The sequence below is a fragment of the Centruroides sculpturatus genome, unplaced genomic scaffold (assembly GCF_000671375.1).
Source record: "Centruroides sculpturatus isolate CEXI.00-Female unplaced genomic scaffold, Cexi_2.0 scaffold292, whole genome shotgun sequence".
Taxonomy (NCBI): Eukaryota; Metazoa; Arthropoda; class Arachnida; order Scorpiones; family Buthidae; genus Centruroides; species Centruroides sculpturatus.
The window spans coordinates 236,847-244,018 of NW_019384986.1; positions in this window are offsets into that span (position 1 = coordinate 236,847).

The following is a 7,172-nucleotide window of genomic DNA, read 5'->3' on the forward strand; positions in this document are numbered from 1 at the left end:
TCTGCAGCTCTAATGCAACATATTTTTGTAGAGAAACCAAATGCAGGTTTTCTTAAAATACAAAACAGTTTTAAATACGATATTATGCAAACAATTGATTTGTGTTGGATTGCAGTCACGCCACTGTAATTGCATTACCGATGCAGTTTCATTTTTCGATTAGTGAATGTATTATGCCAATGCCTTAAAGTCATGTTATTTTCTTTTTAAGATTTAAATATTCTGATCTAAGTAAGTATTCTAATTATTGTTCATTTTCTATTTCGCTTGTTACAAGACAACTGAGTCAACTGTAAATTTGTGGAACCTTGGATAAATGTAAAATAAAATCAGATGCTTTAAGAAATCGATATTGTGCACTTCCTATTATACTATTGAAGGCCACCGATGTGTTTTAGACACGAGGCTGCGATATAAACAGAAATCAATCGTTTGCGTAATATCCTATTCAAAGATATTTTCTCTTTTAAGAAAATCTGCATTTGTTGATTTTAGGGCCGCGGATATTAACGATAAATTAGTGAATTAACCTTTAAAAACTTTAATCGAAATAAAATTTATGGTTTGTTTTTGTAAATCTCTGTTAGACCTTATGCGAATGTTCTATATTCTCGTCCGTTAGAAAAAGTAAGGCTTAAAGATTAATTTATGATTTTATACTTTATAGTTCTTACACATAAAACCAGTCTGCTCAAGATACAACTCCATGGCCGTACCGGGTGTGAAAACATATTTGACACGTGAGTCATCACTTATAGAAGTAGGTCTACTTTTAGTGCGTATCGAATGTAGAAAATATTTGTGGCCTGCCCGAAAAGACTTCTACGTTATTGAAAAATATTGGACACCGTTGCATTAAGTAGTTTATAAGTTACAGATTTGGTTGTGATTTTTTAAAACTTAGGACGTCAATCTTGGACTAAACAACAGATTTTTACAATGTATATAAATACAATTACAATCTTGACTTAGAATTCAAGAAGAAACAATGCAATTTTTCGAAACTCATTCTCATACACAGAACTTAAAGCAATATATTTCCATTATCGAACATCAGACATATATTTTGCTCTATAATTTTTATATCTGTTACAGAACAATATATTTCAAGTCTCATTTTGACATAAATTACACGAACGTCTTTCATGAGGATTAAACAAATTCATTAAATAAGCAATACAACAAACATTTGATTAAATCTTAATTGCAATTGACAAAATATTTAATGTTTGAGTTTCAAGAAATGAATATAATTTTTTACGAAGATTCAGTTATAATTAAAAGTAATCTCTTTGTATAGTCTACTTTGCTTACAATACGTTTATATAATTATCGTCAAGAACTTTACCACATTTAATTCCTGTGACGAACAAAAGGAAACTGAGTTCAGAATTATCCAGTATTTTCTTCCGTGAAAGTATCCAATTATACTTGATACTAGAACTATGATATTATAATTTACACATTGTATTATAATATTATAAAACACGTAAGGGTCGAGTTATAACCTCCGTAACGTAACCGTATCCGTATTGTAAATGTTTGCTAATCTGGATATCTATAGCAATAGTTACCGTATAAACTACCTTAAGGCCTTTTCCGTATCCCGGCCACTTCATTGTGGACTTGGCCGAACCCATACGGATGAACTTTTTTACGGTTTACAAAGCAGTTCATCGTGAGCACGCGCAAAATCGTCGGTAGTTATTGCCTTGCCAGATCTAACAGTATAATTATTTATTCATTTTATTATTTTTCTATTTTTTTATATTATAAAGTAATTCTTATCTTAAACTTTTATATTATTCAGAAGCAGCATTGTCGATCAAAAGTTACGTTTTAATTTAATCAATTTGTCAAAGTTTCGTCGGTTGTTTCCGGCACAACTTCCGATTGTATATCGACTGATGGCGACTTAGACATTGGTCAATCCCTACATTAAAAGTTTGATCGATCCAAACTCTTCTTACGGAATACGGTACGGCCATACGGATACGTTACGGAGTTTATAACTCGACCCTGACTGTCCAATTCCGGCTTTCTCTTTAGTCTTTAGGAGACGTTGGTTCGCGTCTCTTTAACGGGCTGGCCATGTGGAGTTTTCTAGGTTTTCTTCATATTTGTAACAACTGAATATGAACACCTGAATACCCATTTAAAGTCCTCCCGGGAGGCATTCCCTTGGCATATCGTTCACGTGCCTGTTTGCCGTAACCAAATAAACTAATCAAATCTAATTATCACTAGTTTCACTAGACATTACATTTCTAAAAAGTTACATTGCATTAGTTCGTCTTTAACTTGGTAGATTTGACAATCCAGATCACATCCTCTATTATAAAGTAATTATAATGATTAAAAAAATTTGTAGTTTAAACAAGAAACTGAATACTTTCTTTAACATCAGTTTGTTTTTCAGTTTTAATATTCGGCATATTCAATTTTACTGCCGGGTCACTCGAAATTCCTTCGTCTTCATTCTGAGACCACGTTTTACATTTGTGGCAGACGAATCTAAATTTAATCAGAACAAAGTGATATAATAAATTTTTAAAAAATTAGACAGCTAACATTTAAATTAAATTAAATGAGGAAAAAATGCGTTAATCTCCGAGCGAGTCAAGCGTTAAATTTTGACGTTACGTTACACGTTGACGATTTCAGATGTCCTCAAGTCTACACTAGACGTTATTTTGTGTATTAAGTCTGCTTACGCTCAAGCTTTCACGTCAGTGTCTGAGTCAGCCTGTGAGACAAAATTACGTTATTGTATTAAGTCTCCAATCTTAATTTTACAAGAAGATGGCTTCTTTGCAATTAGAAGTTCAGTCAAGACAGACAGCGCTGAATATATGGCACTCAAAGACTGTAAAATTAGTCCACATAAATATCTCTATAACAGTTTGGTACAAAGAATATAACTTCGACAAATATTTCCATTTTTTGTCAGGCTTTTTACAATTGCAGTACGCGATTTTAATTACAAATATCTGTAATGTGACGAGGACTGGTCGTAGAAAACACACCTCGCACNTTAAGGCTTTTATGTCCAACAGATGGCGCTACGAGTACGACGCCCTAAGTTTGCTTTTCTGAGGCATTATGCTTTTCTGTGAAAATGAACTAAAGGAAATCATCTTCTATCTATCAATATAAATAAAAATGTAATGTTCGTTTGTTCCTACCGATTCCTTTGAAATTTACAAACAACGCTGCATTCGAATACACACGTAGGTTTATATAATATACATGTCGAAATTCCCCGCACTGAAGGGAGATGGTTAGGATTAAGGCTTACCGTAAAGAACTCTGCTTTTATTTATAGAGGAGAAGGTGGTATTATGGAACCCCAATTATATTTTAGTGAATTGTAAACAAGGTATCGTAACTACACCCACATTTTTTGTGCGAAAAGTACTGGTAACTAGTAAACTAAATGTTCCTAATTGGATTTTTCGCTAGTGTAATTATAAGTATGGTTTTTGAAGGCTTTTGTACAAAAAGTCCGAAAGAAGGCTTAGAGAAAATCGGGTGGTAATATGGAACCTTACCAAAAAAATGCTTTAATGTATCCAAAAACAAATAGGAAAGGACAAAAAATGTTAAATAATTACCAAATTATTTACTCCAATGTATTTTATCGCAAAAATGCTTTTATAATAGAAAAATATGACCTCCGTCAACAATATATATTCCAGCAGCTCTTTTTCGATATTCTCGGGAAGAATTGGCTTTCTACCCAGTGTCTTTTTCACAAATTGCTCTGGAGGAATGTCTGCTTGCAAATAGAAAGTTCGGAGGAGTTGAGTTCCATATTACTGTAAAAGCACCAATGGGGTCCGTATTTCACGCATCGCCATCTGGAATTAACTTATGTCTGTCAAGACCAAAATTTAAAAAACGTGAACATCACATAGATTAATATGTACCCCTAAGTCTCTGGAACGGAATACATGCACCAGTGAACCTACAACTACAGGATTTATATTTTAAAAATAATTAAATTTACTTAGCATTCAAAACTTGCAAATTTTGAAAAAAACAAATTTGCTGATTAAATGCGGACAACCGTTTAACTGAAGTAAAACGGGTTTTACCCTTGCTATGGATGTCTGCCTAGTTCAGTTCAGCCACATTCCGCTACAGTTCGCCTTCATTATCAGTTCAAAATGGGGTGGTTCCATAATACCCGCAGTGTTCCATAATACCACCTTCTCCTCTACTATTTTAGATGCGGTTTTTTGCGTTTTAATAGGGTACGTCAACAGAATGTACACTAAGAAAAAATTTTTCGAAAAATTTCCCCCCCCCATGGGGAAGTGTTATAAGTTTATAATAGATACATTTTGAGCCACAACAACGCGTGGCGGGGTCTGCTAGTAAATGATATTTGTAACGACGTGCATATATGAAGTTTAATAAAGAACTTACTCGAATGAAGAAGTTCTTTTTAACATAAAAGAATCCGCCGATGCTTATTCCAAATGGAGTTTTACCGTATCTTTTCATGAAATTCAGCATCTTTTTAAGAAATAAAATGGCTTTTTAATGTATTAAATTTATAGACCAATAGAAAGAATTTTAATATATCTACATTACCTTCATTTTGATTTCTAACGGTAAATCAGCAGAACACAATTTATCGATTTCGATAAATTTTCCGTAAAGCTAGAAAGATTAAAATTAATATTAAAAAACTTGATTTGTATATAAATTCTTTTATTCAGTATTTCAGTTTATGAATTAATAGCAATTTTATATTATATTAAATACACACTGTACATTACAAATATAAGTTTAATGTATTCACTGCTTTAACCATGATTAAAATTTACTCATCCCATTCGATTTTTATATAATATCATACTTATAAACACCACTCTCTGGAAACCTTGCTGCTGGCAGACACGTTTCACACTGTGTCCTTCACATCGTCTGTAATACGTCTTTGTAAAAAAGCACCTGTCATCCATTCTCAGTGTTTTGTTGACAATCTAACGTAAGCTATTGAGTACTGAATATTTCTAGCTGTTTGACTTTAGTTACCAGTTAGTTAGTTATATGTTATACATATATATACATTTACAGTGTAATATGTGTACATATATACAGTTAGTTATATATACAATTCTTACACTCAAAACTAAAACATAATGTCGAATGATTAACGTATTCTACAATGACTTCATGAAATCAATGAGGAAACAAAAGACAATAAAGATGGTGATATTAATGAAAAATTTTCTGGAGATTCCAATGATAGCGATTTAGTTCATAATTAGTGCACAAGTGATAAAGGACCACAAGAAATTGAAGATGTCCATCGAATTGAGAAAGGTAGATAATCCCAAAGTCAAAAAATCAGAGAAAGAAATCCAGCAACGAGTTGGTTAACTTTCCCAGAGATAACATTTAAAACTGCGTGTGACACCATTTGTTATGATATTTTATTTAAAAACTTTTTATATACTTAATTATTATAAAATGGCAAAAGTTTAATTTCGACGGTAGTGATGAATTTTACAAAAATTGTAAATAGTTATAACAAATAAAATCATGTTCGATCCTATTCGAAGTATGACACACCACTATATCTTCCTCTGCACGATCTTTACCCAGCAAGATTTAGTGATATTAATTCCCTTAATACACAAGCCTCCCTGCAACATTTCAGAAATTTTCGAAAAAAAAAGCACGGGCGTTCTTAAGCTTTAAAATGAGTGAACAAAGTCCTTCCCCCGCACACACATATACATACATATACAGTAGAGCGTCGTTTATCCGAAGGTCGCTTATCCGAAACGTCGGTTATCCGAAGGAATTCCAATCGACAAATTTAAATTTTCGCCAGTGCTGTGGCGCTGTAATCTTTGGCTATGTCTTCGGCTAATCAAATATTTTACATTTTTGATACTAAATTAACTTCTGAAGTATAATTTTTTATTGTTTTTATATTTTTCGATATATTTATTTTGTTTGTACAAAATAAAAAAATTAATTTTTAACGATACAATAGTCTTCGCTAGGCTTCACATCGACGAAAATTCAACGCGAAGAGACACGCAACGGAGAAAAATTTCAACACGGGATAAATTAATATATTTTTTCGTACATAATTGGTTATTCGAAAAATAAGTTATCCGAACAACCCCAGTCCCCAATTGATTCGGATAAACGACGCTCTACTGTATACTAATAGCCTTACATACAAAAACGAAACCCGGAATTTTTTGAATTTCTCAACGTCTCAAGGTATTTCTCAATCCAAAACTGTAAAAGTGTTTGGGGGATCATTTTTTCACTTATCGCCATATTTTCCCTCTGTTTTAATGATTAAAGTTATATTTTAATCATTAAAACACTAATAGCAAAATTTTAAAGGTTTGTGAACTTATAAAATATTTATATTATTCTCATCTATGAAGATAAGTATACACATACCATACAGGATACTCATTCAACATCAAATTTTATCCTCTCGAAAAGCATCTTATCTTTGCCGATCATCAATGTGTTGCGTATCCCATCAAACCACGTCAAACTAATTAATTTATTAAATCTCTTAACAAAGATTAAGAGCAATTACTCTTCACTTTTTATATACTAAAGTCACGTATTAAGTGACTAAAATTGTATTAAATATATATAAAGATAAAATTCATAGTTGTCTCTTTTTACTTTCCCGACTCTTCATCTGAGATGAAATGTTAAAAACAATAAACCAGTATTAAAAGACTTTAAAACTATTACTGTTTGTTAATTTCTTTATTATTCTAATGTATGTGTTACCGCTAAAGCTTGAAATCCGTTAATGTGTACATTACCTAGCTAATCTGCAGATTAACTAGGGTGATCCGTTAAAGCTGCTAAAATTATTCCATTTCTCAAATTACCTAGGTAATCTGTAGATTATCTAGGTAATCTGCGAATTACCTACTAGGCACTCGGTAAAGTTAAAATAAGATCTTTGCTGGAACAACAGCAACGTTTCTGTACGCTTAAATTAACATAATGTTATTTATTTAATTTTCAATATCTAAAGAATCAAGTTAATACAATCAACAAATTAGTTGATTGAATCAATCATCAATCAATTAAAAAAACTTTAATACAAAAATCAAACGGTTTAAAATATTATTACAATTAGGGAAATGAATTTGCAAAACATATGA